The sequence below is a fragment of the Nannospalax galili genome, unplaced genomic scaffold, assembly GCF_000622305.1.
Source record: "Nannospalax galili isolate Female #2095 unplaced genomic scaffold, S.galili_v1.0 scaffold1234, whole genome shotgun sequence".
NCBI lineage: Eukaryota > Metazoa > Chordata > Mammalia > Rodentia > Spalacidae > Nannospalax > Nannospalax galili.
The window spans coordinates 1,741,525-1,764,758 of NW_008334665.1; the positions used below are offsets into that span (position 1 = coordinate 1,741,525).

At 43.0% G+C, this 23,234-nt stretch overlaps 1 protein-coding gene and 1 pseudogene across 1 annotated transcript in view; one reads left to right on the forward strand and one right to left on the reverse strand.

Moving 5' to 3' along the window:
- LOC103731132 (CUB and sushi domain-containing protein 1-like) overlaps positions 1–23,234 on the forward strand; it is a gene marked incomplete at its 3' end in the record, with an annotated part of 1,440,296 nt that overhangs the window by 585,762 nt on the left and 831,300 nt on the right. The window lies entirely within an intron of this gene.
- On the reverse strand, positions 16,745–17,265 carry LOC103731129 (annotated as a pseudogene).

A 23,234-nucleotide genomic window follows, 5' to 3' on the forward strand; every position in this document is an offset into this window, starting at 1 on the left:
AAAATAAAATTTCATATAGTCATTTCAGAATGTCAAAGTTCATGTTAAGTGATATTTCCTCTACAGTATAGATAGAAGAAACACATCGTCTGTTTTAATGTTGCTTCTATTTGGAAAACATTAAAGTCAGTTCAGCTTCTTGGAAACACGTTTCTACATTTTTTCAGCATGTCATATCCCAAATTTATCTAATTCAAGATGAAGAGGTTCCTGATTTTTCAGGTCAAATTCTTGAATAAGTCCTCATTCTTGCTGCAGAGAAAAGGTAACTTTGCAGAAGTAAAAGAGTGAGACCAAAAAGTATTAGGAGGGGTGCCTCTGTGAAGAAAGTCAGACTGAAGAAATCAGAGCTCACCTGCGGAGAGAGGGAGGCAGGTCTGGAGACCATTCCTCTGTCCCCGGGACCTTCCGTCCTAGATAATTGAATGTCCCTTAAGTGAGCTAAAAATTAGTCATTGAGAAAAGAAATGGACAGCTCATTGGAGCAGTTGACTCTCTCAGGCTGGAGGATCCCAAATAATAAGCTCTGGCCCCCCGCATTGAGATCCATGGTCCACTACAGTACCTGGTACCTAGCACTTACCATTGACTTGTGCCTTTGACTTTAATAAGACTTTTCTTTTCCCCTAGTCTGTGTTTTGAATCTGTCCTATTATTGTAAAGCATTGGACATATCTAAATCCAAAAAACTCTCAGAATGCACTAGAGTTTTTTTTATCATTTGTAAATTTTAAGCTGGATTACTATCGAAGATCTCTATAAAATCAATTGAAAAGTGACAACTGACCCTGGGAGTGGTAACAGCACTTGTAATCGCGGCACTCAGGAGGCAGAGGCAGGTGGAGCCCCATGAGCAGCAAGTTCTGGATAGCAGGATTTTTCTTCAGGTTCGTCATCACCCACGAGGCTGTACGTGAGTCACGCCTTCTCTTGTGGAGAACGTGATGTTTGTGGGTGAGGCTGGCTCTGCTAAAACTTGTCAGCTTTACTTGTTCGGTGAAGAGTCTACGGGTAATATGTAAATAAACATGTACAACAGGCATGCAACAGAAATGTATACTTGGGCATGGAAACTTAAGTTCCAAATATATGCTACATGAGTCTTTGAATTTATTTTTAATTACTGAAAATAAGGATATTAGAAGTTGAATAAACTGACTAGTTCAGTTACTGGACAAGCATGCAGGCCTGAGTTCAGATCCCCTGTATTCACATAAAAGCCTGGTGCAGCGGCACACATCTGCCACCAATGTGCAGGGCGATATGGAGACAGGCAGTCCCTGGGGGCTCTCTGACCAGCCAGCTGTGCCAAAGCAAGGAGCTCTGGGTTAGTGAGAGATTCTCTTCCGTAGACTTAGAGCAAGAGAGGAAGAGCCTCGGATTCACAGACACCTGCTCAGGTAAGCACACCATCACACATTTCCATATGCTGTGCACAAATGGTCACAAAATATTAAACATGAAAACTTTCTTAGAGATGGACAGTATAGGAAAGTGAGCAGGTTGTGTTTGCTTATGGCCATGGCTTGCCAGGTTTAAGATCCCACCTCTGATGAGTTTAAATTAGAATAGCTTTTTTTTTTTTTCACAAACACCCCAAAAATATTTTATTAATGATGTAAATAAAAAACAAAGACACAGAAAAAAATTAAGATTAAGACTTTTTTTGTCTTTTTGAGACAGGGTCTCTTTGTAGCCCCAGCTGTCCTGGAATGCACTATGTAGACCAGGCTGGCCTTGAACTCACAGAGATCCACCTGCCTCTGCCTCCCAAGTTCTGGGATTAAAGGCGTGCATCACCACACCCGGCAAGATTAAGATTTTTAATCTTCACTGTCTTATAATTTATTCTTTCATAGGAAGTATGAATGTTCTTATGTCTCTATTTGACTAGAAAAAAAATAAAAAATAAGATTTTTTTTTCTGGTGCTGGAGCAATGGCTCAGTAGTTAAGAACACTGGCTGCTCTTCCAGAAGAGGCTTTCCATTCCCAAAGCCATGGCAGCGAACAACTGTCTGTAACTCCAGTTCCAGGGAAGCCACAAAGCTTTCTGGACTCTCCTGGCACTGGATACACATGGTATAACTTACATACATGCTGGCAAAACATGCATACACATGAAATAAAAATAATTTTTAAAAGATGATGTTTCCTGTGCTGGGATTGACATCAATGCTAGAAAAGTGCCAGAATTTTTATTTTTTTAAAGTTAAAAATCTTATTTTTTAAAGTTAGAAAGTAATATATTTTTGCAAATATTAATACTGCTGAACCTTAAAAAATATTTTTTCTTAGAAAAAAAGAGTATTTAAGGAGAAAGGAAACATACACACACACATACACATACGTGTGTATATGTGTGTATGTATGTGTGTATGTATTCAGTCTTTGGGCCTTTTGTACAATACATCTTAATTCTATTTAGATTCCTTCCTCTGTATCCTCCCTCATCGCCTGCCCACCAGATTTCATGCATTCTGTCATATATGTTAAGGTCTATCAAGTCAAGTTTATATACCCAGATATACCTCAATGTGACTTCATCTACTGGAGCCTGGTCGATCTAACTAGCATCACTCCTTTAAAGAAGACCAGCACCCTCGCCCAGCAGTGATCAGCTCCCAGTAGTTCCTTAGCTAAGGTGGGGCTTCCTGCTCATCTCCCCAGTTGTACGCGGCTTTTCCTTGGTTTGGATTTTCATGGATTCTATGCATGCTCTCACCATTGCTGTAAGTTCAGAAGAGCAAGTTCCCACAGTCCTGAAACACGTGTTTCTTTGTGATCATCCACTACATCTGTCTCTTACAGTTTTATGCCTGTTCTTCTGAAATGGTCCCTGAACCCTGGGTGGGTGAGGTTTAATATGAGTCCACGGATATATACTCTGCAGTTTCTTATTCTCAGCATTTTGGCAAGTTGTGGCTTTCTGTTTTAATTGCCCTTTGTTGCACGAGGAAGTTTCACTGGCGAGCGATGAAAGATAAGGATAGTATTCCCTCTACCCCTGTTCTGCTATGTTCCATGAACCTTAGGTAAAGAGGTTCCACTGCAGATGTGTCATTTGGGGCTGGGTAACTCCCAGACACATTTTCTTTCTGTCTGACCATTGTGAAACTCTGAAAGTCCTTACCTGTTGGTGATGGGCATACGTGTCTAGATTTAAGGGTTCATATTTAGCATGTAGTAAAAAATTACATTTGCCTAGGGATGTGACAGATGTAGCACCACTCCAGCCCCATGTATTTGGCTATGTTTATAGTACCACACATGAGTTTCTTCACATTGAGTGTGCTTTAAATTAAATTTGGTAGCTACCCCTTTCCCCCAAATAACAGTGTAACTATTACACCAATAGATATAATTTGTTGTGCAGTTCATTGATGTAGATATTAGGCTTTAAAGATGGAATTGGACCATTGATTGATTATCTCTCTTAGCAGATTGCCTAGTGTCCTCAGAAACTAAGAAAGCTAGTCTTTAGGGGGAGAGTTCCAGGTCAGTTCCAGGTCCATTGCTCTAAGTCCTGTGTCCAAAGTATACCCTGACATCAGCAACAATTGCTTACTTTGTAATTCTTGGAGTAACTCAAGGGCTGTGGCAATAGCCTGTGCTATTTTGAGAGTATCTTGGACTACCTTGACCAACAACTCAAAAGGAGGTTATTCCTGACTGGCACTGGGTCTCTGGCTAAATAGCTATCCACTCATACAGATACATTGTACGTGTAATTTTTGGTAGGCCTTTGAACTAATACATTTCTCTCTGGATTTTACATACCACCTAAGTATTATATATCTCTCCTCTCTCTCCTCCTCTATAAATGTCCTTCCTCCCTCCCTTGTTAAAGAAAATCTTTAAGGATGGATTTCCAGTTGTCTTTCTTGGAAGGCCCTGGACTCCCATCAACTGTACAGTGTAAGGCATGGGGATCAATGGTTTTCAGACATAGACAGCAACAATTTGGACATGACAATAATATATTCAGACCCTACAGTTTGTAAGAATGTGTATCATGTGGGTTCTCAATGGTATTTAACCAGTGGAGAGGCCGGCCTGATGTTCCATTTTTATTGAATACATGCCTTGGCTAGGTCCAGCCAACCTTAGGACCCTCCAACTGAGAAGCCTCCCAGACTCACCTGTCAGGAGAGACAGAGCCATCGAAATGGAAGGCAGTGTCTACTGTTTGCTAGGATAGTATGAACCCCTTTTCTAAGGATGCCCGTCTTGCCTCTGGTCACCACAGTCTGGTTTCTGGTTGCATATTTAGCTTGGGGTGGTTTTCTTGCTCCCACATATTCCTTCATGGGAACTGAAGCTTTATTCTCTTCACTTTTCTGTTTCCCATTTCTGGGGATTAAGCCCAGGCCTTTGCCAGGCAATGGTTCTACTTCTACTTAGAGACAAGATCTTGCTAACTCATCAAGGCAGCCTTGAACATTCGATCCCGGTCTCCTGATCCTGTGGTCACAGGCATGGACCATCACACCCTGGTTGGTTCTGCTCTTTTCTCCTTTTTCAAACCCAGTGACCTGATTTCTTTGGCTCCGTGGGGGGCCCTTCCATCTCCTCCTCCCTCTGTTTGAGGGCCCTGGCTACTTTTAGCTGCAGTGGTGGCTGTGGTGTTACACACAATCTTATGCAGTTTCAGAAAAAAGTCCTGACTGCCATGCTGTCCTCTTGGTTCACACACTTTCTCCGTGTCCCGTTGGAGCCGCGAAGCCCACAAGTTGCTCTTATGCCTAGGTAAATCATGTAGAAATTTTCTGGAGGAAAGCTTTAAAGATAAGACACCGTCTGCTACGTGCTTCTGGCCTGCAGTTTCCTCATGTGTCATGTTACTGGTTCTGCAGCATGGCGGATAGGCTCCATTTTAGGAGATGTATTTTTAATATCTTTATGTATCTGTCTTGCATTTTTTGGTGCTTTTCCATGCCTCACCTTAGGCTGCCTTGCAATACACACATTGAAAGGTCATTCTTACAGTGAATACTCTGGGTAATCATCCTATGGAGATATGAAGAAGTCCACTAAGATGCAGAAAAACACTTGTAGCACATTTGAAATCAGCCTCTCCCTTCATCTGCAGGGGCTCCGTCCCTCCAGGCTCAGCTTGTGAGAAGCTTGAGAAACTATGTCCAAGCCTAGGAAAGGAAAAAGGGATCTTGAGGCCCAAACCCTGTGTTGTACAGCACATGTGGCAGATCATAACAATGAGCAGAGATAACGTGTTACTGTGCTGAGATGCCTTTGGGAAAATGAAGAAGAAGGAGGTAATCTCCATGGAGACGGAGCCAGAGAAATCTGAGGAGAGGAAAAGCAGATGGCCAAGATTACTCTCAAACGCTGGGTGTTCTTTAATGGACCACTTAAGATACTACCCTAGCCCAGCTAGCCAGAAAGCACATCTGTGCACATGTGTAGCAGATTCTCCATGTATGTTCATATTGACCACATTAGACGGGACAGCTGATGGTGTGGGGAATGGCTCTGACAGTATTCGTTTTGCTTTTGGGAGACATGAGGATGACTTAGAAGGTGATTTTATTGAATTATTTATAACTTAGTAAGCATTTAAAATTAGTTATTGAACCTGATCAAGAAATACGCTATCTAAGAAGTCCAAATTATCTCCAATGAGGTGAAATTCCTGATCCAAGTTTAATAACCACTTTAAGAGATCAATATGAGAAGGAAAACTCTGCCCGTGTGCCCGACCTGTAATCCCAGGGCTCAGAAAGTTGAGATAAGAGGTTTCAGACTAGGGAGATGAAGGCATGTGTTCATGTCCAGTGCAAGCCTGGGCTGCATGCTCTACTTACAGAGAGATGTCAAATAAACTATTTTTTAAAAAAAATCTCTGATTTGTAAAGGTTCAGTCCAAGAAATTATCATAACCTCTTTATATGCCAAAAACACATGATTTTTTAATGGCAATATCAGAAGTGTCTGAATAGATCTCACAATGCAGAATACAGTATGAATGCTAGCCTCCTTACTCTGTCTCATGTTTCTTTCTCAATATTTTTATCTGCTAACTAAAAATCAATTTCTTCCCCACATCCTCACTGAAGGGCCATCACTTCCTGATTTTTTTTTCCTGGCTCCAAATGACTTTTCTAGTCCTAGTATTTAAGGAGATTATTGAGATATTTATGTAAAGACTTGACATTCTCTAGTCATATGTATGATCTGGACTGAAGACTATATCAATTACTTCACAAACCTCATAGGTAAAGAGTGCTTATCTCTAGTCCTGTATTTTTCTGAGGTAGGTAATTATGCAGTTTTCTACTTGTTAAGTGATATAGTCACGTGTTTCAAAATGACCATCATCTCAAACTTAATTTTATCTGGATGTTTCTAAAATACAATCCTATTATAAATGCCAAATGTATAAATGACAGCAACGATGTAAATATCTCTAAAACATTTGTTGACACAACTGTATGATCAGTCAACTGCATGTGTGCACACTTACATTGTGACAGTCTATGGACCTGAGGACTCAACTATTCCCCATAGCAACCAAGGTCATTAAGGACATTGATCCTGCATCCCAATCCACTGCCTTGAGCACTTAGTAGGTGAACAACTTAGTTGGTGCTCTGTTGCCCAGTTGCTGTGAAGTTATCACTGATAAATGACATGTGTTTTATTTATGAGGGAGTATCCAGTATTTCTGAAAGATAAGAAAAAAATGTAAAACTTCTGTAGTTTTAACATGGACACTGGGCACCACCTTGTCTAGGCTTCTTGCTGATTGGAAGTATAGGAAATGAGGCCTCTGTCTCCTGGCAACTGGCTTTATTGTATAACCCTAAGCTGAAATCCGTTATCCTCTCTCCAAACTTTATTCTTAAAAACAAACTCCAAAAATATCCCCTTAACAACATGAAGAACTGACTCCTGGTGGCGCTCTGTGGAAGGGACGGTCTCTTCTCCAGTCTCCCCATGTAACCACCTCGTCTAGGCTTCTTGCTGATTGGAAGTATAGGAAATGAGGCCTCCTCTGTCTCCTGGCAACTGGCTTTATTGTATAACCCTAAGCTGAAATCCGTCACCACCTTGTCTAGGCTTCTTGCTGATTGGAAGTATAGGAAATGAGGCCTCTGTCTCCTGGCAACTGGCTTTATTGTATAACCCTAAGCTGAAATCCGTTATCCTCTCTCCAAACTTTATTCTTAAAAACAAACTCCAAAAATATCCCCTTAACAACATGAAGAACTGACTCCTGGTGGCGCTCTGTGGAAGGGACGGTCTCTTCTCCAGTCTCCCCATGTATCTTGGATCTCTCAGCCTGAGTTTTGACTTTGGCTCATCTTTCAACCCACTGGACTTTTGACACAGCTGATACCTCAAGGCCAGTGTAGTGAAGGTTCCTAGCATTACATTCTAAAGACCTGGGCAGACAGGGAGAAGGTGCCAAGGCTATCTGGGGAGAGGCTCACCACAAGAAATTGTGACACTCACACTTCCTGCTTAATAGCACCAAGTAGGAACTTGGAGCCTACATAGTGACCATTCTGCGGTAATTCCACCCAGGAGGCTGAGGCAGGTGAGAACAAATTATAACTTGAAAGAAGACTTGGCTATTTTTTTTTATTTCACAATTTTCTCTAATTTTCCTTATTAGTAACATTAATATGAAAACCCCTAGGATAGAATTGAAACTAACGTGGAAATAAATCCAGAATAACAAGAATGAAAAGATAATAACTGTGGATTGATAACTGATGTTCTTACAATATTTTACTGCTTAAAAGTAGCAACATTTGTCCTGTGGACACTAACTGGACAGGAAAGGCCCTAACACAAAATACAGAATGTAGGAACTCCACTTGGGGGGGCTATGAGAGGGGACCAATAGGGAAGGGGTATAAAGGTGATTAAGATGTTCTGTAGGAAATACACAAGAATTCATTAAAAAAATACAAACCAAATAGCAATGTTCATTGCCAAATGGAAGAGCTTACAGATGATCACAGAATAACAGCCTGTATCCGATAAGACTTGGCATCCACCTACTAAAGTCTGAAATCCACAGACCCCTTGGCAGCGTATCCCGATCTTTGAGAAAGGAAGAAAAAGAAGATCCTCATGTCTTCCCTTTGTGATAGGGATGGAACCTTCACTGGATATCTGGGGAATTTACTTCTTGTAGGAGTTCCCTCTCCTGTGTCCATCAGCTGGCTTCTTCCCCAGCCCTGGACAGGCTCATGCACATGACACCTGTTCCCCTTCCTGGGCTAATGTTAACCACATGGAAGGCTCTGGCCACATTTCTGGGCCGCCGGCTCACAGGGAGCTCCAGTTGCAGTGAGTATGGAAAGTGACAGTGTGAACATTTACGTTCTAAGGAAGTGGGTGCTTGAAAAGAAATGCCATATTTTTCCGTACCAAACAGCGCAAAATATCTCAGATCAGACTTGAACTTATGCCTACAACTTAGTCCTGACAATTTTCTTTCTGCCAGTTTATCACCTGCTATATATATATATATTATAATTTTTTATTTTTTATGAGTAAGCATGTTTTGTTTACATGTATGTAAGTGCACATGTATTGTGCAATGCCCAAAGAGGTCAGAAGAGGGTGTCAGATCTCCTTGAACTGGAGGTTTGGACAGTTGTTAGCTACCATGTGAGTACTGGGAATTGAACTCAGGTTCTCCAGAAGAGCAGCAGTGCTCTTCACCACGGAGCCATCACTCCAGACCCTCATCTGCAAGATAGCAAGAGTAGTTTACAACATTTCAGAAAGTGACTACTTCCTCTTGAACATGTATAATGCCTATTTGTGTGACAGTTATAGAATACACACACATACTGGCCTATGTGTGTGTGTATGGTACATTCGTTGTATGTGTGGCATGGAACCTTTTTTGACTTATTACTTTAATAATCTACACAAATACACCATTGCCTGTTTTCATGAAAGGACATGTGAGACTGTTCTGCGTCCATCCTTAGCTGTGTGCTTGGTGTCACCATAGAAACGGGGAAAGCCTGGCACTGTTCGGGTTTTCAGGGTTCTCAGATGCTTGGAAAGTTTGCATCTTGAGAGCAAGTCCTCCTCAACTGCACATAGAACAGGGTCAGCTGTGTCTCCCGGCCATGGGGTTGTGCCCTAGTCCATCTGGATTAGGCCTGTAACGAATGTCAAGTGAAGATAGTAAATGGGCAGAGTTGGGGCCTTGAGAGGTGTAAGGTTGCTCTCAGTCCCAGATGCTACATAAAGAATCCTTGGGCTAGCCCATAGATGCACTCTCCAAATCAGCTGAATGCACTGGGGATTTCTCTAGAATGTTCTTCTCCATGATTAATGTGCCCTTAGTGCTGGTACTAATTTGTGGGAGACCACATTGACAGACTGTCCATGTTTCCACCTGTGCAGACAACACTACCTTGCTTTTTTATCCTTCTAGAGCATCTGACAAGGTCTTCACAGTTTTCTATGAATTCAAGTTTCTCTGAGAAAATTAAACACCCCAGAACCTCATCAATACTCACCTAGCAACCAGATCATCTGTTTCTCTGCTTAGAGGTTGCGTCGTGATGTGCACATCAGTCTCACTTGTAATCACTTGATCATTTGTATCTCCCTGATTTTCATGATCCATCCTTACTTTCAGTCCTTCCCCTTCTACTTGGAGTTCAAGACCTTCAGCATTAAACTATTTCCCACAATAGCGAATATTCATCTCTGAATTGAATGTGGAAGACTCTCTCCTCGTGATGTGATTGAGTGGTTAATATATCTGAACCTGAAATTTGCCCGCATGACATAAAACTTCCTCCCCCAAATGCTGGGAAACAGTTATGCAATTGCTACCGCCATGGAGACCTGCCTTCATTGCAGATTTGATTCCCAAATATAGATGAGCAACGCCTTCCGATTCAGCACGCTTAGATAGTCCTTGTTACCTAGGCAACGATGTATTGGAAATAAGAAGTGTGCGTTCTTTCTCATTTCTTTCCAATTTTACCTTTTACGTTGCTTAGGAGTATGGGTTTCAAAGCTGAATACATAATTTCTGAAAAATGGGATAATTATGACAATTTTAAGATTCATCAGCTTGAAATAAGCCCCAAACCAGAGTAGAGATCCTCTCAGACTAGAAATCTTGCCACTTGAGGTTCCCTTTGGATCGTAGATAATTTGTTCATAATTAAGACCAAACACAGGGCAGTACAATTAGCAACAACATTATTGAGAGTCTGTTGGGAGGAAAGTGGATTTTTCAGTGTCCTCTCTGTAAACAAGGGAGACTCTGCTGAGTAGCCTGTAACAAGCCTGGGGTTCTAGGATAGAAGGCTCAGCAAGGACTGTGGGTGGTGGGGTGTTGAGCCGTCTTTCTTCAGGGTTCACATTTCACATGCTCCATTTCCTCCAGACCATCCCAATATAAAGAAAGAATGACACCCCTTCCACAAAGAGCTTGTTCCAGCCTGTCCTCTGCACCACGGACCTCTCCTCCTCCTTGGCAGTAATGTGCACGTCCATGGTGCCTCCTCTTCAAGGTCCACGTCGAGGTCGATGAGCTTCCGCGTGTCTCCAGAAAATCCGTGTGAAGACACAACCCTGAGCTTGTTTAGAACCACTTGCTGCACAGAGAAGAGAAGGAATCTACAGAGGTTTGAAGTTTTCGTAGTTAAGCTATGAATTTTGGGGGAGTCAGGGGTGATAATGTCCAAGTGCAATGGAGTCACATGTCCAGGTCCCTAGCTTGCCATGCTTGGCTTCCTCTTCTCTGTCAGAGCTGAGTGGCTGCTGGGAAGGAAGTCCAGGGATCTAGAATGTATAATGGCAATGCATTAAGAGGTTCATCAAAAGTGATTTATTTAAAGTATATTTGCATGAGCTGCAGAATTGGCTCAGCTGTTAAGAATGCTTGCTGCTCTCGCAGAGAACCCTAATTGGGTTCCTAGTACCCAATCCTGTCAGGTGCCTCACAACTCTGTTACTGAAGCTTCAGCCCAAGAGGACCAGAGGCTTCTGGCCTCCACAGGTACCTGTGTTCATGTACAGACACATGCACACATAATTAAAAGGTAGCGAAGAGAAATCTTAAAATGTACATTAAAATTAGAATTTACTTTCAATTCTAACAATCACAAAGAATAAAGCCATTGAGAAGTAAAAATGTGTTCTCATGGCAACGCCTCACTCTATTTTGCCCTTGGTGTTTCTTACCGAAATGCCACTGATACGTTTCCGTCCTTGTCAAGAACGCAGAGGCTTTGCTCTTATGTTTAAGTGCTGCATTTTCACCTTCCAGGCCACATGAATCTTATAATGGTTCGTGTTTTCCACGTTTTAAATCCAGCATGAAGCTTAGGTGGTGTGTATTTTGAGGACTGTGAGCTCCTGTGAGTAGAAGTCTGTCATGTTTCTTGTCTTGTGTTCTCATAGACCCTCATCTTCCCAACCTCCGCTGCCCTGTCCTCTTCTCTTCTCCCGATGCCAGCCAAGCTTAGCATATTAGTTAGTCTAAGTTGTTCTCACCGCATAGACAAGTACTCATTGGTTGAGGTCCCCATTGATTCCCAGTCCTGAGGAACAGACTCCACATATGTATTTGTAGAATGTTCTGTGGTGATGGAAATCTGAGGCTTGCTGTGGACTTATAAGCAAGCTCCCCCTCACTCAGCTCCAGGACTGTGTTCTGCTGCCCCCCCCCACCCCGTGCAGCTGGATCAGACACCGGGTTCTCATTTCCATGAGAGCGCGCTGGGCTTAGATTAGCAGAGGGCGTGACAAGATAAAAAATAGATTCATTATTTGACCAGCTGATGATTCTGCCAGTAGAGCTTGTGAATTTAAATCATAAAATGGGAAGAGTTAGAGGGATCTGAAGTGGTTATCTGCTTTTGTCTCTAGGCAAGACCTTTCCTAAATTACTTCCAGATTATTGTCTATGGTCTTTTCACAGACCCCCTTGGACAAGATAAAACCAGGCTCAGGAATTCATTTTCATAGCCGATAACATTGTCATAAGAATGTTGTTCTGCCTTAGAGATGAGCTTTGTGGTCCTTGCTACACTCCAACAGCACCACCTCAGGAGGAGATCCTGACAGCTGTGAAACGCCGCACACACCGGCCTCACAGCGCCTGCTTGCCATGCAGTGTCACAGCACCTCTGAGTGTGTGCTGTGTTCCTGGCCTGCGTGCTACTGAGTTTGCCACACCCTTGTCCATGGCACCTTGCTTTTTGGCTTGAGATATCTTTCCTCTCTGCTCCCCTAAAGCTTCCATAATTTATCCTTTTCACAAAAAGAAATGAAAGAACCTAAGTATTGGAGGTAATTCCAAAACCATTATGACATAAAAATAATAATATGATTTGTTTCAGTTGGAGAAGGCTAAAATTTTGTACTGGATTAATGGAATTTAATCCATTAATGGGTTTAATGGATTATGCATTGGAAAATGGGGAAATTGGGGGCACTTAAACTGGAGAAGGAAGAGAGAGGTTAGACAGGGAGAGAGAGAGGAAAAATAAATAAAACTTAGGTGTTGTAAAAAGACAGAGGAAAATGTATTAACTCGCCCTCCCTGAAAAATACACAATATCTGAACACGAGTGCACGTGTTTACTTGAAGACCATATTACACAGTGCTAGTCAGAAGACGCCTCCTTTCGAGTTGTTGGTTAGGGTACTCTAAGAGCTTCCCAAAATAACTCAGGTTATTGCCACAGCCCTTGATTGCCTTCCAGAATTTGAAGGTAAGGAAGGCCTTATTGCTGATGTCAGGACATACTTCAGACACAGGATTTAGAGCAGTGGAGCTGGAACTGGCCTGGAAGCTGCATTCTTCTTTAAGGCAGTGACTCTAAATAGGTTGACTAGACTCCAATGGATAAACTTGCACCCAAGGACTGGACAGAACTTAACATATATGACAGAACACATGAGATCCGGTGGTGGGTATAAGGGGGGCGTGGATGGGGGAAGGGGTTTAAATTTGATGAAGATCTATCACTTTTATTATTTTCTATATTTTAAAAACATTTTATTTATTATTTTAATTTTATGTGTATGAGTGTATTGCCTGATGCGTGTAAGTGCACCCATATCATGCAACATCCATGGAGACTGAAAGAGGGTGTTGGATCCCCTGGACTGAAGTTATGGACAGTTGTTACCTGCCATGTGGGTGCTGGGAACTGAACCTGGGTTCTCTGCAAGAGCAGACAGTGCTCTTAACCACTCAGCCATCTCTCTAGCCCAGTTAAGATTTATTATAGAAAATGCACAAAAACACAATAAAGAGATTTTTTTTTAATTGTGGTGGAGGCGGAAAGAGTTGGAGCTTCCGTTTCTGGCTCTTTTTTGGCAGAATTTTGATAGCCAATATTCAGATATTATTTCGTTGCTGTTGTTTCAACCGTGAGTATATCAAACATTTATCAAGTACAGAATAAACTAGAAGAGATCAAATAATTTCGATGATACCAGAGTAATGCCCGGAGGTGAATTCACCACCAAGCTCAGAGGTTCAAACCCCCTCTTGCCTGACTCTGTGAGGCCCGCGGTTTTAAATGCTCCTTAGCAAGGATCTGAAGCACATCAAACCCGAGGAAAACGTATAGCTGAGTTTATTGAACTCTCGTTTATTGTCATTAATTTATTTCTGAGATGCAGTGGAGGAAGGAGGTGAGAACTATAGTGTACACTTCTGGTGTAACCGCCGCCATGACTGCGAGGATTTGTGAAATCCTCCCCTACCACGTGAATGCCCAGACAGTTACAGAAAATCACAAAAATGCAAGTGTGAGGGAAAGAGTGTGAGAGTTCTTCATGGGTTTTATCTAAATCGGGAAGTCTCTGCTTTTAGAGAATGATAAAGTTTTGCCATTGAAAAAACTAAAATACAAGGTTAACGAGGCTGAGAGATTATTTGACAGTAAAATATTTAGTCACGGCTCATTATGTTAGGAAGTAGGGACTATTTTTTTAACCTTTTAACTTTTTATTTTTGTAATTTTTATTTTATGTATATGAGTGCATGTGTGTAAGTGCACCTGTGTCATGCAATGCCAACACAGGTCAGAAAAGGGAGTTGGAGCCCATGGAACTGGAGTTATGGATGGTTGTTAGCTGCCAGGTGAGTTCTGGGAACTGAACCTGGGTCCTTTGCAAGAGCAGCCACTGCTCTGAACTGCTGAGCTGTCTCTCCAGTCCCATTTATCATTTTAAAAGACATAAAAATGTATTTCTTTAAGAAGTATTCAATTATAATCACAAAAGCAAACAAGCTAATCTTTTTAAAAAATTTTTACCAAATTTTTGTGAAACTCGTATACTACATTTTGATCATATTTAGGTCTCCTTCTCTATCTGCAACCCACTTGCTATATTTAAGGTATATTGAACAAATTTTGTGTCTCCAAATGGCCTTCAGAGTGGGTCCTTCCAGTGAAGTCTGATTAACCTACCCAGTCACAGCCTTAATGAAGACTGACTTTCCACAGCCCCACAGCCATCAATTACCAGCATCTCCTCAGATAGGCTGGGCTTTCTACCAGCTTCCCCTCTGACTCCTAGAGATTATGTCTGGTCTGAGCCCCGAGGTCATCTAAAACATATCAAGAATCACATGATAGCCCACACTTATTCATGATTACCTTTTAAAGCTGCATTAGATTCAGATTGCTACAGTTTCCAGTACAAACATGTATATGTCTCAAATCACATTTTACGCAGTATAACTTAAAACGCATTGGTGATAACATACATGGAAAACCATGAAGGAAGAAGAGACTTCCTGGGTGCCTTGTGTTTGCTGATTAAGGTATATTAGAAGCTGAGAACTTTATGATACCCTAGTCCACTGTGGAGGTTGTCTGCCTGTCAACTCTATATGAATGTCTGTACCTGTGTGGCCATTCTTAAGAACAGGAATGCTCACGTTAGAAGAGTGTACTATGTGTCAGAACACTAAACCAGGAGGCTCCTACGCATGTACAGTTTACTTTTCAGGAAGATGTTGAGTTTGAAGATTTGCTGTGTATCATGTCTATTTCGCAATGAAATTTACTGTGTGCAGCTTATGTTCCTTTCTGGGGGTCTATTGGGCTGGCTGTTATACACAGAAGTCACAGATTCCTTTCCAGATTCTGTCAGCAGAAGATTCTAGAACTGAAATGGGAAGGAAGTGTTCTGAAGCGAAATGACCTATTGATCAGGGGAGAGAGGTGATGATGAATCAGCTCGCACCATACAACAGTTGACAGATGCTATGTAAACAGAGGAAAATGTATACCTGCATTGGTCTTGATAGCCAGAAAAAATGTCAAGATGAAAGTCGGCATTGATTGCCACTGTGGCGAAGTTTTATCAAGCAGTGTGCAAAGACCCTGCAAAGGCATAAACACTCAGAACAGGGCAGGAAGCCCGATGAGGTCCTGTAGTCACCAAAGTCCCAAGTGGAGCCTAGTTCCCCTGGGTGGGGTCGACTGTCACAACCCTTGATCGCTTCATGGACGGTAAAGCAGTAACCTATACGTCAGATGTGATATGTGCACAGAACTCAGTTTAGAAATGTAGCTCGGTTGTCCCGGATGGAGAAGAGGCCACACTGAGAAGAAAATCGCCAATTTGGTGGGTTTTCCTCAATTTATACGGACCGTAGAACATTTCTGTATTGTAATTCAGGGTGGAAACTAGGTGGTTGCGCTTCCGTATGTGTTTTTCATACAGAGCTCATTGTTGGATGTAAGTCACATGTCTTGCTCTCGGCAGCCTCTAGTTCCCACCTCAGAGCTGTCTTTTCCCTGAAGCGTCACTCCTCTGGTCATTTGTGGATGCAATCACCATGTTCCTTGGGGAGCAACTGCCTGGAAAGAGTGAACAGTCTCCTCCATCACAGCGTCCTGGTGACATCCTCTGTGACAGATGTAAAAGGAGACACGGAATGTGTGTGCACACTTACCCTCCGCTACCTGATTAATGTGCATGCTGTGTGTGGGTATGTATTCCTCACCAAAAATGAAGATGTGGCTTGTTACAAGCTTAACCTTCCTGAAAGCTGCACAGGACAGCAGTGTTAGGACAGGTTCATGCTACATGTTTAAAGACTCTGGACCAAGTACCATATGAATATATCCATGTTTGCATGACTCAGTGCACAGAACTCTACACACTGAGGTGGAGCCACAGCCAAACAATGCCATCTCTAATTGGAATTTAGGCAGGACTAGACCCATTGGTGTCACTTGCTCAGAGCCAACCATGCCACACAGAACATCTAGAGTCACCAGTCAGGGTGGGGTGGACAATTCGGCATGAAAACTGAGCAGGAACATTGTTCGTACCTTGGTTTGTTGGTGGAGGTACCAGAATTTGCTCAGTCATGTAATGAATGAGGTTTGTAAACCTGGGAAACTTAACAAGGAAACAGGAGCCAGGAGAGTAAATTAGCCACTGGGCAGGTTAGTCTTTCTCAGAAAGACCAAACCAAACTCTGTCCTCCCTCTGGTTCCTCAAGTCAGTGTGGTTGGTCTCAGAGCTGTTTCCACCTGTGGACTATCTGTGCATCACTGCCCTCCTTAGACCGCCGTCCCTGGAAATGTGTTAGTTCTCTACTCCCTCATTGGGGGAAGCGGATCCCTGCAAACCCAGCTATCCACAGGCTGGACAGTGTGCATGGCTTCCCCCGATAGTCAAACATCATGGCTTTTCTTTCTTTCTTTCTTTCTTTTTTTTTTACTTTTATGTATGTTTATTTTATGCTGTTTATTCCTGGGCCATACGTTTTTGTTCCCTCAGTTTCCTTAGGGATTTCTTGTTCTTTGGTGGAACTTCCTCTTCAGGCTTAGGACCAATTTGTTCCTTTTCAGTGAGGAGCATCTGGATATGGCAGGGGGAGCTCATACGTGGGTTAATGCGACCATGAGCTCTGCGGTACATCTTGGCCGATTTGTTCACCTGGATGTGCTCAATGACCAGAGCGTCTACATCTAAACCCTTAAGTTCAACATAACTTTCTGCATTTTTAAGGACGTGCAGCAAAAATTCAGCACACTTTTTGGGCCACCGACCTTGTGTCTGGCCCCACTGTTTGGCTTGGGCGCACCTACCAGCTCCACCGTTGGTAGCCAGAATGGCACACACTGCTTCTTTAAAGGGACATCTTTAAGGTACTCTGTGGCTTTTCGGATATGCATACCCTTCATGGCCTGGGCAGTTTCACGTGTGTTCTTAAAGTGAACACGAAGATTGGAAAATCTTGATTTGCATGATTTTTTAGGGTTTTCTGGGTCACCTCGAGCAGCTTACAGGGAGAGGAAGCAGAGGGATTCCGGGAGAACGCATGAGAACTCGACCTCTCCCGAAGATTTCATTTTTATCCTCCGATACGGTATCTCAGTACCATGAGCTGCGGGAAGGTGCCCAGCTGTTGATCCCTGTTGGTGGGTCACATGAGACACTGTAGACGTACAGAAGGGATTTTCAGAATAGTCAGACCCAAGCATGATGGTGCAGAGGACAGGATGGCTTTCTGTGCTGATGCTCCAGGTGGTGGTGATGCTTTCAGGCCTCCAGGCAGATCCATACTCCAAGAACAAGGTCTTCAACTTCAGCAAGTATTTTCTTAGGAAATTCTTCTGCCTGCGATGGAGTTATGAGATGCTTATACCTTCAGGAGGTGTCCAGTTCCTCACCACTGTGCACTAAGTGCTCCCTTCTGACCTCTGACCCCTCATAGTCCTCTGTTGAAGTCCTCATCCTGAGACACAGTGTGAGGACGAGGGCATTTGTGTTGTGTATTGGTTACTTTTCGGTTGCTGTGATAAAACACCATGACCAAGGCATTTATAGAAGGGAGACTTTATTGGGCTAATAGTTCCTTAGGGTTAAGTGTCCATCATGGTGGGGGGCATGGCACAAGGCAGGCAGGGCAGAAAGCTAAGGGTTCACATCTTCAAACAGGTACGGGAGGCAGAGAGAGAAATTGGAAATGGGACGTCCTCGGTGATGTGCCTCCTCCAGCCACCTCCTAGACCTCCACAGACAGTGCTACCAACTAACCAAGTGTTCAAATACTTGGAGCCCGTGGGCGACACCTCATTTAAATCACCACAGGTTGTAGTGATGTCACTCGATTGGAGTCTCATGAACTGTGATCAGTTCCCTTTGAAGACCTGTCCCAGTGATCTTCCCCTCAACTTCCAGGACATCTAAGAACCAAAATGAGGCCCTCAGCAGGCACAAGTCAGTGGGGCCTTGACAGCGGAATTCAGCCTCCAGAACTCTGGAAAACAGATGTGTTTATAAATTGCTTGGTTTATGGCAGACTCTTGAGGCAGAATCCCTTATCTTTTGGCAAACCTTAGTTCTTTTTCTTGGAGCTTTAAACTGATTAAAGTCCATGCACATCACAGAGTCCAGTCTCTTTTGTGAATCTTAGATGTTTTCAGAGCCACAGATCCTTTACTACAATGTCTAGACTAATGTGTGACCAATCAGCAGAGCTCCACAGGTAGACAGAGCAAGAGGAGGTCCAGACATGGTCGGTTGCTGTGCCTGGATGCTGTACTTTATCTACAAGCAGAAGATAATAGTAACAGCATAGATACCTAGCCAGAGTTAAAAGGTATATGAATGGACATGAGAATTTTCAGAGGGGAGGTGTGCACTCCCCGAGGAGGGTAGAAGTTGGGGGTGTATCTAAGGAATGCGGTCCCCTAAGTGCTAATGGTTCAGGCAGTACTTAGGGAGCCCTCATATGATATGCTGACAGCTGTCCCAGTGATACATCACCACTGATGTTAAAGCTTTCGTGCACTAACTTTAAGATGTGCTTCTAAGGAGCACACTACATATACTGTTGTCTTGGTGATGTCCTTTTCCAATCTCCATTTTGTACACGAAGACTCAGGACCAGTGATGGGGAGAGCGAAAATGGATACTTAAGAAACATGTTGCCAACAGCTAGTTGGAGCAGATTCACCTGCCGTGTTAGCAAGGACAGGACATGGTAGAATGCCCCCCACCCTCCCTGTCCTGTTAAAAGGAAAACAAGTTCCTTCTGGTCATGAGAAGGGTCTTGACATTCCAGTTGGGCTGGTCAGTCACCTGTCAAAGGACCACTGCTAGGAAGGCAGGTTCACTATAGCCATGTTAAATAGACAGATGGAACAATTATTCCATTAATGAAAGAATGTCCTTTCCCTTCCCAGAATTCCCATCCTCTGGTACCAGGCAGTGACTTGAATGGGCTTAGTGAATCTGCTGGCTTTTCTGAATTAGAAAAGCCAATCATAAGTAATTAAGAGAAGCTTAATAATCAGATACCTACAGATGAGAGGCTCATGCACCAACGTCTAAGTGTTATTAGCAAAAGCAATGAGTGTTTCTGTAAGAAACAGTATTTTAAAATGAAAGGAGATCCTTTTTAAAGGTTAAAAACTCATTCAATTTTATGCCTTACAGGGTTTATACTGAGTTCAGTATTGTATAACTGTATTAATTCAACTGTGAACCTAAAAATTTTATAGCCAGTTTTGAAAGAGATGTATCTTTGCTCTGGAAATTGTTGTTGAGTATGTTAAAGCTATAATGAAATGCTTCTTCTAATAAAATAAAATAAAATAATCTTTAGAAAAATAAAAAAAGACAAAAAAGAGAGAAGCTCCCATTTCTTTCTTGAATCTCTGTTTCTGTTCTAAACATGCTCCCCTAATTCTTTGGGACTTCATCCCCCTTGTCCCCCGTGACTGCTGCCTGTGGCTGGTCTCCGTCTGGCTTACCTCAAGGCTTGGCTTTTTTCCCTCTTTCCTCCATTCTCCTCCTCTGGGAAGCTGCTCAGATTTATAGTCTGCCTGCTGTAGACTTTTTCTTTTAAATTCTAATAATTTTTTTCCTGAAGCTTAACCCCCCCACACACTTAACTGGCAAGGCACTTTATTAACCACTGATTCAAAACTTATCTTAGGCTTCTTCAATGTAATTGACTGCAAAGCATAAATTTCATATAAGGGAAAGCTGTGAAGAGTTGGCATGTCCAAGGGGCTTGGGCTTTAAAATAGGGGAAATAGCCAGGCGTAGTGGTGCATGCCTTTGATCCCAGTATTCAGGAGGCAGAGGCAGGCAGATCTCTGTAAGTTCAAGGCCAGCCTGCTCTACATAGCAAGTAACAGGCCAGCTGGGGCTCCGGAGCCCCCGTCTCAAGAAAAAAAAAGTTGCTAAAATAGTGGAGATAGAGCTCTGGAAACTGATTTTTAAAAGCAGACATGATATAAAATAACAGCTCCTAGGAGTTTCTTCATGTTTTCTTCTGAAGTTGCCTCAAATCAGTTTTTGCTTCTTGCTTAGATGCCTCAACAAAATTTTCCATAAGTCTGGAACTTCTTCCTCTTCCTCCTCCAGTAGCAAGAGTGCTTTTCCATCCACAGACTACTTATGAGACCAACTGTTCTCCATAAACTAGTTGGACTTTCTGCCCCAATGTGGCTTAGGAGTTGGGAAGTGTATCCACCAACTTCTCTGTCTTGGGATGGCCTGTGTTTGAGAAAGTGTTTGCTGCTGGATCTTTAGGGCTGTTAGACTGGATCTCTGATATTTGATCTGTAACCATTCGCCTGCCTCTTCAACACCAGAGCCATTCACCTCCAGCTTCTTTAGGGACAATGAGACATTCCGTCACCCTCTGTAGCTGTTGTATGAATCGCCATCTTCCAGGAACATCCTTCCACACATGGCGCACATGAGACTGTGCTTGGCAAGTCTTTCCTCATTCAGAATGGTGTGTTTCATCTTGTTAGAATAGAAACAGGGCCACAGAGAGGACTAGGTTCCTGCTCGGGGGATCTTGGGCAGACCAGCAGAAATTAGGTGTGTACACTGAACACGGAGCACACACAGTATCAGTTATAGCAGACTCACCAATTTTATGTTGTCTTTTATTGATGACACAGGAAAACACTTAATCCAAGTAATGCAATGTCACGTCATGGAAACTCAGACCTGTTGTCCATGACAGTGATGGTGCTGAAGACTGTGTGCCATGGTATATACACACTGTGCGGCCTCAAACATTCTTGGTGTTACTTCTTATGGAATCAGAGCATATGCCTCTTGGAGACTGCAGTTCTGTCCTTAGTGCCTAGAAAAGGAAGCTGGTGGAACTCAGGCAGCAGGTGTGTGGGAGGCTGGGTTTGACTCCAGGAAGCACACTCCCGAAGTCTATTCTGAGGGCTCTGTGCCCTGTTCTTGTGTGTTTTCTCTCCCGGGGAATGTATATTTGACATACCCCAGGAGTCTATGTTTGAGCCGGTGGAGTGGTATGCAGGCACCCTCTCCGGGATGGGACTTCCATTGCTGTGGACAGCATGGGTGACAGGATTCTATACTGTGGGGATCTCCTGGGGAAGTTCTCATTTTCCAACACGCATTATTGGAATTCATCACTGTGCTCTAATCTTCTAAACATAGTTCTACTCTGAGAAACAGTAGTGATTTTATGAAATGCTCTTGACGTTTCCAGCAGCCGCTGTGTGGGATGAGACACCCACGCTTGTTGCTAGGTTCCTACATCTCACAGCCACCTTTAAGCCACAGGCTCAGATCCTAGTGCTTTCTTTTCTTAATTCTTCTGAAGACAAATGTGATATCGAAGTTTTTGTTTTTTCAGTTTGTTTAATTGTCTTTCTCAAAAATGTTCTTTGAGTAAATCGGTAAGCAGTAGGGGTCTTGAAAAACAAAATGGATTGTGTAAATACAGTATCCCAAAATCACAACTATTTTTACACACAGTTTTGAGCTCGGAACTCCTCCAATCATAGATTCATTTGAGCAGCTCACACCGAAATCATATTTAATGTTTTTTTTTTTTTCAGAAGGTTTAATGGTTTAGGTGTATGTGTGTGAGCCTGCACAAGCATGTGTGTACCACATACATGAAGGGGTGCACAGAGGGCCTCCGATCCCCTGGAACTGGAGTTACAGGTGGTTGTGGGCTGCCATTTGGTGCTGAGAAGAAAACCCAGGTCCTCCATAGGAGCAGTAGGCTCTCACTGGACCGTCTCCGCGGCCCTTACTTAATTGGTTTTTCATGTGCACATAAGTTGACTCTTCAGGGCTTTCTAAACAGCAGGGGCAGAAGCACATGCTGTGTTTGGATGTCTCTGCAAGTGACAGAATTGTGGTGTGTGGGTGCATGTGCATTCATGTGTGCACTGTGTCGTAGAGGAAGAGTGTTTCTGAAGGAGAGGAAGGAACAGAAAACCAGAGAAGAGACCAGCTTCCGCTGTGTCCTGTGGATGGGACAGGAGATGCTGCTCTTATCTGCTCTTACCTGCCTTTCCTTACCTAGCTGCTGCCTAGCTGGGAAGAATCTGTGGTTGACACCTGCAGACTGTTCATTCAGGACAGGCTGTCCTCATCACGTACCTGCTCATCGACTGAAACTGCGCCTCCTGGGAGCCTTGGAGGCCACGCTTGGTGCGGGCTCTGGGCTGTAATGCTGGCTCACCCTGCAGAGGGAACTACACCTGCTGATTTCAGTTCAAGTTTGCAGTTACCTTGTTACCAAGCAACCACCATTGCCTGATGATTTGGGGACAGAATGATGCATATATTTAAACAAAATTAAAAACAGGTGATTGTTTCATCAATCATTGATGACTTTAATAGCTCAGTATTTTAATTTTAGAATTGCTATGTACAGACATGAAAGACGGTACTTCCCATCTTCAAAGTATGGGACTCTCAAAGAGCTACGCTCTGCAGGGCTCTGTGGGTTAGGGTCCTAAACTCCATGTTGTGTGTTTTGTAAAAACAAATTATAAAGAATGCTCTTTTGCATGTAAGAAAGATACTAGGAATCAAATGTAAAGCCTCTCCTGGGAAGACTCAGGCACAATTGGAACTGGTCATATTCATAGGTCACCCTGAATCTTTCAGGCAGCTAAATAGCTCCCGAGTTTCTGGATAGTAATCAGCTTTTAAACAATATGTATCTTTATTTTATATGTATATGTATTTACTTGTTTGTAAGTACATTCATGCATGCAATGCCTGCAGAGGCCAGAAGAGGGTGTCAGATCCCCTGGAATTGAATGTGTGGTAGTTAGCCAACATCTGGGTGCTGGAATCCAAACCCTGGTCCTCTGCCAGAGCAGCCATTGCTCTTAACTGCTGAGCCATCGTTGCAGCCCCAACCTTTTACCCCAGCTCCTCATGACTTTGGATCCTCCCCATCCAGCTCTCTGCACTTACCCTG